The following is a 13,615-nucleotide window of genomic DNA, read 5'->3' on the forward strand; positions in this document are numbered from 1 at the left end:
CTCTGAAACTGGGCCAAACGTCACGTGGTAGCAGTACTTGTGGGTGGCAGTTCTGATCACGGGCTGTAGCAGTCACTTTTCAGACAAGTGTGACTGACTCTGTATTCCTTTCAGTTTCTTAAACGTTGAGCACGAAACTTCTCATGGAAGTCACCACGCTGCCATCAGCATTTTGTATCACGAGGAAGAGATGTGTGATGTCCTTATGTAGGGATATCACATAGAAAATCACCTGTGAGCCCCTTGTGCTGAATCCAGCAATTCAGGAGTGCAACTGCATTTAACATGAACTTGTTACTTGAGACTAATAGTACCAAAGGATGTGTACTTTCGGAAACTTGCAAGCACAAAGGGAAATTACAATGTAAATACAACTAGCAGTGTAATTGCTAGTGTTTTGTATCTATTATTTTTCTAGTTAGAAACTGTCAAAGTGTAACATGTTCTAAGTTACCTGACTTTAGTATGGCGACCTTGTTTGAGACCAATTTTTATAAGCTTCAGGCTTTAATTAAAAACAAACATTAAAACTGTTCATGCAGAAATCTGGAGAAGCAAAAATCAATGGCAAATTATCTGATAGACAGCAAATAATTGTGTGTGTGGAATCGGGGTGAGGATCTAATGCCTGGTCACTCCCGACAGCCCACGTTTCTGCAGCTAGTGAGCCTTTGCTGTCAAGAATGTAGAAAGAACTTGGAACAAACCCAAACTTTAACTTTCTGGTAGACTTTCTCACCTGCCTAGAGATGTGTTGGTGTCCCTTTTTAACTTAAACTGAAGCACAAGTAACGTCTAAGCAGCTATTATTCAGGTTTATAGTTGGTTAATTAATGAAAAGATATGAGAAGATGTAGTTGGTAGGTGTGTAATTCTACTTCTAAGACTGCAAACTAGTTGTGTACATTTCATCCTATTCCTTCAGCTCAGCAAAGCTGCAGCACTCTGTGGGTGTTTGTCTTCAGCCAGGTGGAAATGAATGTGCCATGCTTTCTCATATTCTTCAGTTCATCGAATGACACTGTTTTAGCAATGTAGTATTTCACCTTCTCACAGTGAAATGTTTTCTGAACTGTACACCAAAATTGACATTCCTATTGTACAAAATTGTCTTGTTTAGTGTTTAATACTTCAGCCAGTAAAATAAACTGGTCTTTTTTGAAATTATATGCTTCTGTAAATACTTAATGCGACATTTAATGCAACATTGCCCTTGTTGTTGGTTTTTTTACTTAGTATTAAATGATGTATTTGTTTCAGGCTGACTAGTATATCTGGACTGATGTAAATGTAGCAAGAGGCAGTAGGAGAGTTTTTCAGGCAGCTGAAAAACTGCACTACACATAATGCATGTGGAGTTCTTCCTTTCCTTGAAATTTGTGCTGGATATGATGAAAAAATAACATGGAGAACTCGCAGCTGCCACCTGATTTGTTCTTGTGGGGCCGTATTTAACAATACCATGGAAACACAGTAACTAAAATTGAAACAAAAACTAGAATAGATGGATAAAATTGCAATTGGCAAATGTGACAGCACTAATTATGAGTTAGTGCTGAAGAACTAGAACTTTTATGTAATTCTCTTGGTTTGGATTCGTTTAATTCATGACTGTTTCAGTTACTTTCAGAGTAGATGGCATTTGAAGCCAGGTGTTTACATCAGAGGCATCCTTTGTATCTGGGAGATGTAGCCACTTCATCTGGAAGCCCTGCCAGTTCTCAAGCATCTGAAGTGCCATCAAGTGTACGTACACAATGTGATTGTGATGGTGTTAATAGTGCTAGTTTTATACCAACACTGATTCTGAATGTGGTCTCGCTCGAACCCAAAACAGAAACTCACGTTGGTACAACCAAGAAGAATTTAAGTCTACGTGCTTCCTTTAAAAAATGATGAAGGGAAAGTTTCATGGTCCCAGAGGCTGCTGCTTCCATGGATGTGTGTCTTTGTATGTATGTGTAAGTCTCTGGAGCAGTGCAGACAACGAGCGTGTCTTTGTGAACGGACATCACTCCTTGATGCTGATAGTCTCAAGAATCCCTGTACCGATGAAAATGACATAACTTCCAGCTGTGTTTCTTTCTTTTCTTCAAAAGTATGCAGATATGGAGCAGGGGAGGGAAGGCAGAATTATTTGTTGTCTCAATGACTGTGGTGTGTTCCAGAAGATGTGTTGCACTGCGTCCAGTGCAGAATTGAAGGGAGGGAGGGACAAGAAACAAAGCTGTTAATTATTTCTCATTATTTCTGGGACGTTGAAAGCCTTAGGTTTTGGAGCATTGTCTGATCGTTTTAGACCATTGATAGAAAAGTATATTACAGAAGCAGAGGTTTTCTGACAGTCCAGGATATTCTATGGTTCCATGTTGTAGCCTATCTGGTAGTAGGTAGTACTGGTGAACATGCTCCAAATGTCATACATAGCTGCAACATTCTGCAGGGAAAAATGTCATGTAGCAGTGAATCATCTCCAATTGTAATGACAGAAGTTGCTGAATGCTGGCATTTACAACTGACCTTACTGTTTTGAATCAGAGGAAACTGTTTCCAATGACAACTTTGAGCAGCAACGTTTTCTAAACTCTTGAAAGCTGAGTGGAATTGTTTTTGTTCAGAAAATCTGTAATACTTGTGCAAAAATTGTATGGCCTCCAACCACTTGATCTACAACCACAATGAATTTGCTGGGTGGGGTCAAGTGTCACTGAGTTGTCTCGAGCACCTGACAGATTCAATGAGTACACAAATACAGAACGTTCTACTGCACTTCTCTCTCAGTATGTCTGTGGTCTACGAGGATTTTGGAGATTCCTAACTGAATCATTTGACAACTTTTGTCAGTGTTTGGGGCTTACAGAGCTGTGTGTATGTATATTTGTGTGCAGTGACTATTTGTGTAATTCTAATGCAGCAGACTAAATGTACACATTGCAGTGTTCACTGACACCAGCAGGGTAAGTGCAGTAGTCCATGGATGTTTCTTCAACTGAGAGCCTGAGTATGAATGTGCCACATTCCTCGTTCTTTGGTTTGTTGAGTGATGTGTTTTGTTTTAGCAATTTTTACTAAAGCTTTTAACCTCCTCACAGTGTTTTCTGAGTTGTACGAGAAAAATTTACACTCCTGTTGTATAAACTAAAGATTTGTCTCGCTTAGTGTTCAGTACTTTGGCTGGTAGAATAAACTAGTGGTTTTTAAAGTTATGTGCTTTCATAAATACTTAATGCAGCAGGAAAAATTGCCATTTTGTTTTACAGGCTTTGCTGAAATACGCATTGGATTGTGATGTATTCAGCTTTTTCATCACACGTTCTTAGAAGCCCTGGCAAGATTGTCTTCACTGCTTTAAACACGCTGAGTAGCTGTCTTGCACAGAGCGTAGGTGCTGTGAATGTGGCCTCCTCAGGCAAGCTGCTCAGCCTAACCCACCTGGTTGAGAAGTGCTGACCCTCAGGTGTCTCCATGCTGCTTGGCCCAGCAAGGGTCTAGCTGAGGATTCCCAGCCAGGAACTTTGGTTTCTGAGGTGTCGGGGTTGAGCTTTGGAGTTGTGACTGTCCTATGAGCGTGTAAGGTTTGCTATTTCTGTGATACTGAGTGGAAGGGAATGCTTAGGATGGGCTCTTAATGTGGTTTCAAGTAGGAACAGTTATTGACTGGCAGAAGAGAGCCTGATTTTGAATCTCCTTTACCCAAAATGTGGCAGGTAGCACAGAAGAAAGTAGTGGTACTCCCAAAGCACAGCACGTAGTAGGGCTGTGAATAAGAGAGCCTCTTTGTGGGGCGACTTGGAATGGGAGGGGAACCTGCAGGCAGCACGAGCATTGAGCAGCCAGCCACAGGAATGCCATTTGTTTGTATGGACTTTACAGCTGGACGCCTGCCTTTAATTTGGTTATTTTTATACTCAGTGTTACTCTAGCTCTGTATTAAAGGGAACTTCAGCAAACCGTGTTTTCCCACCCAGCGGCTGCCAGGTAATGACACCCACCAGCTGTGGTGTGTGGGAGCATGTCCCTGTGGCTGGGGCAGCTGCTGTGACATGAGCCTCTCTGCTGCAGGTGCTGCTTCACTGACTGGAGCTCTAAAATGAGGGCATGTTTAATTGCCTGTTAGTCCACGTTTCCTGGGCCGACTCTGAGATGCAATGGTGCGGAAGGGCTGCTGGAAGCGGGGCTGAGTCACGCAGACAAACCCAGCACTCATCGCTGTTGTAGTGCTGACTAATGCCAGCGCTCCTCTGTCTGCAGCTTCTCAGGCTGAAGCACGGTGGTGCACGTGCACACAGTTTTCTCTGGCGCCCCATCTCAGGCACCATCAAAGTGGTTTGGCACCTTAGGCTCTCATCTCTTCTGGCAACTGTCACATGTGTTTCCCACTTCTCGTTCATCCTGAACATCCTGTATGTGATGCTGCCTCGTTCCTGCTCCCTATTGAACAGGATCTGCATGTCCCTCTTCTCGCTGCACAGGGACAAAATGCACTCAAAAAGCATTTGGATCAGTCGCTTTAGGACAGCTCTGAACAATGCCAGCACCTGTCCTACTTTCACTAAAGGCCTTAGCAGCAGGTAGAAGTCCAGATCTGACTCACTGGCACTGCTGGCCAGGAGGCAGCGATCCACCCCAAATAATGGGGATGGAACTGGGAGCCTCAACTCAGCTGTTCGGGTTTTCGGAGTAAGCATGAAATAGCTGCACTTCTGAAAACCTAGAGCACGCTGCAGGGATAGAGCACAGATCCCTTTACAGCCTTCTTGTTACTGTCATTCTTTCCACAGAATCCCACTCTAAAAATATGCAGTGTCTTGAGCTGCTTTAATGGCAGAAAAGCAGCAAGGCTGTGAGAGCACCTCTGTAACTGGATGACAGCTATTCAGCTCCAGCCCAATCGTCTGACAAATGAGCTTTGCTATTCATCCTGGAAGGGAGCTTCTCACCTGCCTGGAAGGACTGCGTTTGTAACTTTAAATGTCTTCAGTTATGTGTGGGCTGTTGTTTTTGTGCTGCTAGTGCAGAAAGCTTTGCTAGAGAAGCATTGTCGTTGACCCTAATGTGAACCTGGCTTCTTCTTGTGCCTTGGGGCAGGGAGGGAAGGCAGCAATGTGGGCTGGAGGCACGAGCTCAGGGGTCTGGGATGGGACGCAACACTAAGCCCTAGCAGAGCTCCTGAACCACCAAGCTTTGGCCTCTCTGTGCTGGCATCATCACCTCAAAGCACAGGTGTGTAGGGATAAATAACCTGAAGTGAGGACTGGGTGATGGTGTTGTGTAAGATCCCTTGCTATCACCCATCTTTCGCCCAGAGGTTGGCATACAGGATGCAGACAGCAGTGTGATCCAGGCCCTCTGTTCTGGGTGAGTGGCAGAGTGTTTTTGTGCCTCCGGAGCAGCACTGTGTAAAGCTGCTGTGCTGCCTGCGAGCACAAAGGAGTTTTGATGCACTCTGGTAACGCTGAGATGAGTAACTCCTTAAAGATGCCAACAAAATGAGTTACGAGGTAGATCTGAGGCAGTTGATGCCATAATTTAAATCCAGGCAGAAAGGCAGCGCCTTAGGTTGGAAGAGTCTTCTATTTCAAGACGTTAAACAGCTCTAATGTATGTTGACATTCAGCACCACACTCACACAGGAAAGGGGGGTGGTGAGACCAGCACTACAGGCAAACGATTTTCAAGGTGGTCGCTCAGCACAGCAGTATGGCAGTGCACATCCAAAGGCTGAAGCGTGGCACTCCAGCCACAAAGCATGGCACCCACTGCTCTGTGGGGACAGGGAGGGCTCACGTATGCCCTACTACACACTGCAAGCCCTAGGGGCACCTCAGGGCTTCAGTGGGGTGGCCAGGGTGCAGCCGACCCTTGTGTTGGGGAGAAGAGCTTGGTGCGTCGTGAGGTGTGGGCTCATCTCCTGTCAGCTTCTAATTATCACAAGAGATGAAATTTCTGTGAGCCTTCAGCTGTAACAGAAGCCTCCACACTGTCTGCTGTGCTGTGAGGATGTGCTTGCAGTGAGCTTCCCTTTACTTATTTATTGCAGCTTTCCTTATCTGGGCTCACATTGCAAAGCAGGACAGCAGGGCTGGGCCCTTCTTTTATTAACAGCTTTAAACTAGAAGAGGGGAGATTTAGGTTAGACATTATGTATAAGGCAGCTGAATTATCTTAAAAAGAACAAGGAAACAACCAATACCTATATAGAATTATATGGAATATACAACAAAAGGGAAACACTTGTTAGCTACTTAATAAAATGAACTATTTTTAACTTCATAAGCTATTCCTCTACATTAGTGGAGTTAAAGTTTTGCAGTCGTAGTGCTCAGTGTTAATGACAGCAATTATAGAGCTGACAGAGAAGGAAACTTGTCCGCTTTGCACTGTGTGTGCTGTTTGTGGAAGGCTGCTTTGCTGTCTGTCCTCTCCTGGTGCCACCAATGTGAACAGGTGTGTGCAGACGTGTGGCTGTGTAGCTCACGTTGGTTGGCTCCGTACTGGATGCCACACGTGGATTGATATTTTGTGGTGATAGGAAAGCTGTTATTAGTCCAGTGTGTCAGACTGCGTGCTGTAGGCAGTGTGTTTGATGAGCATTGCTCCCTGCTGTCGTGAACAAAAACTGGTGATTAGTGTGAGGCATTCTGTAGAGAAGGGGAGAGACCTGATAGCATTTAGTTGTTAGAAGGTGAGAACATGTCCCGCTGCCTTGAGCTAGAGGTGAAAACGTGTCACTGACACATATACCCCCAGTACATGGAGGACAAGGAGATATCATTTCCACTTGACACAGAAGACTCAAAACCATAGATGGAAAATGGAAGAATTAATGGTTCAACCATTTAGCTGCTACATTCTCTTCACAAAAACTGCAGCCAGAAAAGTTTGCTCTAGGACAGCACAGAAATATCTGATTTCAGTAGATTGGAACCTCACTGATTTTAAGATGTAATAAGCTACAGAGATAACAACATTAAGGTAAAAGTCTCCTCTAACTCAGTGTATGGAGCAGATACAGCTGCTGCTGTGGAACTATCCTTTTATTTTTCCCCATGTTCAGGGCAATGTTAATTTTCACATACATTTTACATCACATAATTGCTTTCTCAAGACCTAAGTATTTGTATGTGATATTTATACTTACATCTTACAAGCTATCTGCCACAAAAACTTCAAGAATGCAGAATGGATTTGTCTACGTTTATAATCCAGAAGGAATTTTGTCAAGGAGTTTCTGGTTTTGTCATGGAGCAAAAGGTGAACAAAGGTACCTAGAAGCTGGGAAGATGGGCTTAGATTTATCTGGGACAGATGGATGCTGTCCTTGCTACGAACCCACAGCTCTTCTCTCCACCTACAGAATGTATTTGTTCTGTTGTATTGTACTTCTGCACTGAGCACGAAGGGACTTCTTTCTGCTGAAAGTCTAAGAAACGAGCTTAACCACACAAGCTAAAGATTTCTGCATACTGCAATAGAGTAAATCCAAAAAATACTGAAAGACATTGGTGGTTTGCTGGAGTTAAGGTTTAATTCTGCACTGAAAAGATGGTATTATTAAGTGTATACTGCCCTAAATCATAGCATTTGCCCTGAGAGCATTAAACTGTTTTTTTGGAAACTTACAGATAGAAATTTATAATTAGGGATGAATTAACGAGGTCGAACGTTGGAAAACTCATTTCCTAAAGCAGCAGTTTTAATCAGTTGAACCGTGATCTTCCTTGCTTCCTGCTGAGTTAATAGGCACAGTGGTTTTCTGCCAAATCAGTTTGTAAGTAAAATGCCTTCAACTAGTGGTCACTTGGAGAAGAGGAGAGTTTACCTTGTACAGAAGAGAAAACAAATCTCTTCCCTTTTGAATTGCATTTTCAGGCCTCTGTGAGCTATAGAAAGCGGTACTTGGAGACGTCAACTCTTCCTGAGGCGTAGAATTTTAAAGAGCACAGAGAAATCTTCAACCTGCTTGAATGTAATGTAATACATGGGATATCCCAATGCTTTGGGATAATTGCCACAATGTACTTTAAATCCCTGCCGTATATTTCTGACTCCTGTTTTAACAGGATTTGTTTGGAAATAAAGCAAAGATGGTAACAGGTTATGCAGGATTTCAGGCTGAATGGCATGTGTCCACTTCCTTGCATTCTAACTTACAATTTTTCACATGGTCCTTCTCCTCAGTCATAAACTAGTGACTAATTCACACCACCAGCATGCTGCCCGCTGCAAACTGGCAATAAGAAGAATAAGGGGGAAAATGCAATATGCAAAGTGCTTGCTCACTCCATGGAATTTTTAATATGTCACACCAAATGTTCTGTGGTATGTCTTACCCAAGTCTTAGAAATGGGAGGCTTTGTAGCAGTGTGCCTCCAGCCCATTCCAGAAAGGGAAAGAACAATCTATAAGCTAAGGCTGATTTAAAAAAAAAAAAAAAAAAAAGGCAGAGCCATTTTATGCTTTTAAAAGCTGTTATAATGAGTAATGATTTCATAAGAGCATACAGTGAAAGTGGAATATGTATATTTAATCAAATAAAATTAGTGACTGTATTTAGTTATTCAGCGTAGTGTTTCAGTGAAGGACAGCACTCAAACCCCATGAGTGTTACTGATCATAGATACAGTGGGCTTGGTGAATTCTTAGGAAGCCTCATGTTTTGCTCATAATTTAAGATGATGAGAGAGGAGGAATGATTTTTCAGCATCTTAATCCTTCATCTGTACACAAATGGACATTTTAGCTACGCATTTCCTAGTACTGAAATTGGAATGGCTTTGAAGGCCTACATAGAAAGGCTCCTTCCTTGGAGAAAGTACAATCTAACTTGATGACAAATGTATACTAAAATGCAGAATACTTATTTTAATAACACCACATTATTTTTAATGCAGATTTTTGCCCCCTTGCTCTGACCTCCACCTAACTTCCTGAGGACAGTATTCTTCTTGGGAGCCTCTCAGGTTATCTGTCTGTTCCACTAGTGTAAGCTGCTCCTCAGCAATTTGGACTGCATCATTTCCAAAACGTTTGCAACAGTTTGCCCTGCCTCCATTTGTGCAAAAAGGTGTGCTTGAGGACTGGTCTAGATCACAGAAATTTGGATTTTGTTCTTGTCTCTGTGGGTCACCTCGACAGACACCTTGCAAGACTACTTCCCTATTCCTTAGTTTCCTCATCTGTAAATTGGGGATAATGCTATTCACTCACTTTTAAAAACCATTTTAAGATATCCACGATTAATTGCTCAGCAGTGCTGATTCTCCCCGGGGAACATCACACAGCTGCTAATAAACTGACTCATCCACATTCCTATTACCATTTTTATTAAAACTCTCACTATTTTTTTTCTTTGTCACAGCAAAACACTCACTTTGTTAAACAGCAATTGTAAAGAAGCTTTTATCCAGCACAAGAGTAATTAGAATCGTGGAGCAGTGATGAGATTGCCATCAGCTCTGAGCTTGAGGGACTATCTCGTATTTTATGTTCAAGAAATCAAAGTAGCAAAAATAGTTTCCAGTTCAAGTCTGCCCTCCACTGGTATTAATGAAACAATGCTAATAAATTTTGAATCAATGTTATCTTTGTGCAACGAAGAAGGGAAACTGAATTCACAGAGCCTGACACAGTTTATTAATTGAGACCTTTAGATAGCATTTATTTATTTATTTTTAATAATAGATAAATAATTTGTAAATACCTTTTTTAAAGACTCGTGCAGGCTCTCTGCCTGATTCCTGTTCTTCAGGCTTCCAAAAGCCCACCAGCATATTGTTCATATCAAGCAGCTGCCAGAACTAACATACACGTGAGAAGTAACCTTCTGAGCATGGTTAAGGATAATAGAAAAACTACAGAAAAGTATTTTGCTACGATACAATTAACAATTACAAGCTACTGTGCTATACATGACAGCCCAGTAACAATGTCATAAAAGAGACTGCTATCAGTCTAGTCTGGCATTCTCTCACTAGAAGCAGGTTTTCTTCCTAATATGTGAAAGACCAACTTCTACTGCTGTTTATTTTAGAGAGAACTTTCCTTCACAAATCCCACGTGCAATTAATGCATTTCTTAACTCAAGAGGACTCATTTTCTATATTTAAAGCAGGATGGTAATTGGAAAAAAATACTTACGTAGACTGGTGTAGTATGGTTTCAATCCCAAGGTGACATTTGTGTCTGGAATATAAAATCTGTACCATGGTGAACTGGGAGATAAGGCACCTCTGGTTCATTTTTCTTGTCATCTTCATGCCTCGTTACACTTAACAGCATTTAACCTCCTGTGACTCCTGCTTAAACCTAAAATGAAGGAGTAAAATGCAATTTCTTTGGATGTACAGTTAATGCACACTTGAATAAATGTAAAGAATAAAAAGTATTACAGAACAATAATTTTATTTTGACCCTTTAAATTATTCAAAATTCGGGTCAGATTTGTAGTCTGTGCCAAGTATGGCTAACAGACTTTATAATACAGAACATAAGGACCTTCCAAAAGTTGCTTGAATGTCCAATGCCTTCGATATAATTATTGCAGAAATTATTATCAATCAAAATAAAAACTTCAAGAGTACATATAACATTTTACAGGAAGCAGTGAAGGGCACACAGCAAATCTGATGTTACTTTTTTTCTTCTTTAGGCAGAAAGCTGCACCAAAGTCTACTCAAATCTCATTAATCAGTGCCATATGCACTGTTGCTACAAATCAGCCTCCTCCACTGGATTGAAAAAATAACCTCAGTATCCAGCATGTCTTGATTTTTGCCTTTATAGATCAGCAGTCAAAGTTTTTTAATAATCCCAGCTGAAAATCAACAGTATTGCTACACTGAAACACTGGTGAGTATTTTCCCAAAAGGTGACAGTGCTCTATGCGTTACTGGAAAGGGTTGAAGAGAACATTACAGATAAGTGTCTCAGGCTGTCAATATGTCAATGCTGAGAGAAGATGCTTTGAAAAAAGGAAGTTGTATATGAATTTAAATTACAACTTCTATTTTTCAGATGCACCAGTTCCATATTCTATACCAAGGAGAAATATTTCACTTTTGTATAAACTGATGACAGAGACCTTACATTCTCCGTTTTAAGGTTGCCTAACCTTAGTTCAAAGCACTAAGGTTGGAATTGGTATAAACAACAAGTACAGTAAGAGCGAAGACTGTTTCAGAAATTGGAATGCCATCACTTTTTTCCTCATTTGTTTCAATCAGAGTAAGAATCCGCCTAAAGCAGGCAGATCTTTTAAATCCTACAAAATCTTTACAGATTTTATCTCTAGATGAGATTGGCTGACAATTAAAAAGTGTGCATTCAAATGTCTTTTGAGGAAAACCTTTCTAAAGCTATTGATGCTTAAAAAAAAAAACACACCACAACCAAAACTTAATTTAAAAACAAAGAATGAGTGAACATGGATATTAGTTTTGGCCTCAGAAAATCCTTTAATCCATCAGACTTCTGCATATCACTGTAAGTATGCAAGTAATCAGATGACTGTTTTCATCCCTGGCCAAATACCTCAATCATACCAATGTGCATGGAAGAACCGTTATATTTTTAGAGTAACTACTTATAGAAAAAGGTAGCAGTATCTTTAACCTAACATGTCATTTTCATTCTTAAATGAAGACGGGGAGAATGGGACAGTCAGGTTTCAAATGAAAATAAAGTTGTGTAGCAGATAATACTCAATTTTAAGCACAACAATTCTTCTTTTCAGACATCCCTGAAACCATTTGATGAGGTTTTGTTGAATGTGGTTTCACCTCAGACTGCTGTTTCTCCTTTCACTGGCTTCAGGAGCTGGAATGAAAAATAACATCACTATTGTGTTTGCACTCAACTCAACATTAAATCTCAATCCCCTCATCCCTCAGACTGCATGTACAGCCAGGATTGCCCCAGTCCAGGTACAGAATGCAGTACTTGCTCTTGTTAAACTTCATGTGGTTGATTATTGCCAGCCCTTATCTGTTGAGATCTCTCTACAAGGCCGATATCTGATACCCTACAGTGGCCACAGTAGAGCCAACTGAGTATCACACAGAAAACCATACAAAAGAGAGAGTAATCCAGATAGAAACATTTTATATGCATCTCTGCTCTATATTTCAAGTATGTTTTGAAATTATGCTAAGTTAAGAACATATTTAACCCCAAGCAATACAGCTCCTGTGTTGGCATAGGTGAATGGAAATGAAATCAGCAAAAGGAGAACTTATTTAAATAATTCTGTGTGCAGACAAACAGGACTATCTATTTAATTCTTAAAGAAACAACTATAATATTCTATAAAACAATCACAGAAAATAAAAGATCTGAACTACAAACTACTGCAGAACTTCTTCACTATGACCTAGTGCCCAGAACACCCCATAAAAATCCACCAAATGTGATTCTGGCAACCTCAGAGGCAAGAACTGGAAAGATCTAAATTTGCATCTATGCAATGGGTGAGGCAGTCACAAATGAATTATGGTACTACATGATTCATGGTCTTTAAAGAGTATTTTATAAAAGTTGTTCTTGGGAGGGAAGAAGCCACTTTTAAGCTGAACATGAGAAGCCTTTACTGACAAGTGAATGTGGCATTTGCACTCTAATAGTTTAGAACAATGGGAGATTTGTCATTTTGAATGTTTGCACAATTCTATGCATGAATACTACTTTGAAAGGTTTGGCAACAGTGACAGATAAAAAAAAAAGAAGGAAAGTTAATGTAAACCTACTAACAGAAAGTCTTGTTACTTCAAACTCCCAGCTTCAATAAAAGATCACTGAAAAAAATAAAAGTAAAAGTAACAACAGGCATATAGTACTCAACTTCAGGAGTGGAAATACAGCAACGTACTGATGCACAAGTGCCAAGCTAGATAAGACAAAGCAGGAATGTGTGACCACCTTGGTAAGTACAAAATCACCTTTAACACTAACTAGAAAAAACAACAACTGACAGAGCACTTCAGAAGCAGTTGTGTCTTGTGTGGGTGAAGTGTCTGCATTATTAGCTGCCTAAGATTGCCACAAAAAAATCTTCATTAATACGTTTCCCAAATTCTGGATTTGTTACTGACAGTGCTTCATTAATCTGACAACAATAACAAAATCGTGTTTGCTTAACAACTGGAAAAAACTTAGACTGCAAGACTGTATTAGGAACACTTTCCTTTTTGAAGTGAAAGGAAGTATTACCAGTATTTTTTTACCTATCCCAGCAGCTTACCTGCTGCAGAGTCAACTGTTAGCAATCCTCATCAAGCGTAACAAACAAATTTGATCGACACAATAAGTGCCTCTATGGCTGGCATTATTTAGAGAACATTTTGTTGGCCCCTACAACCTGAGAATGTATGAAGGCATACTGTTTTTGAGAACATGTAGACTCACCATCGTTTCCTACTGATGTTCACTTACCACACTATGACACCAGTGCCTAATCCCAACAGGGATAAGCTGTTCAGCTGACAAAGAAGCCACTTGTGGACTCCAAGCCTCAGCTTTAGCTGTTAGACATCATTAGATATGTAACCATGTAATACTTATGTTTTCCATCCTGTTTAATGCATAGGTAAGCACAGCACATATGCACTGGTTTTGTGAG

At 40.7% G+C, this 13,615-nt stretch overlaps 1 non-coding gene across 1 annotated transcript; it reads right to left on the reverse strand.

Moving 5' to 3' along the window:
* Positions 1 to 11,439: 11,439 nt before the first annotated feature.
* On the reverse strand, positions 11,440 to 11,527 carry LOC136059545 (small nucleolar RNA SNORD93). The gene has a single exon (XR_010623242.1). It is a non-coding gene; the product is annotated as a small nucleolar RNA SNORD93 (small nucleolar RNA).
* Between the last annotated feature and the right edge of the window lie 2,088 nt (positions 11,528 to 13,615).

Source organism: Cyrtonyx montezumae, unplaced genomic scaffold (genome assembly GCF_038088225.1).
Source record: "Cyrtonyx montezumae isolate F1298 unplaced genomic scaffold, pur_monq_1.0 scaffold_8, whole genome shotgun sequence".
Lineage (NCBI taxonomy): Eukaryota > Metazoa > Chordata > Aves > Galliformes > Odontophoridae > Cyrtonyx > Cyrtonyx montezumae.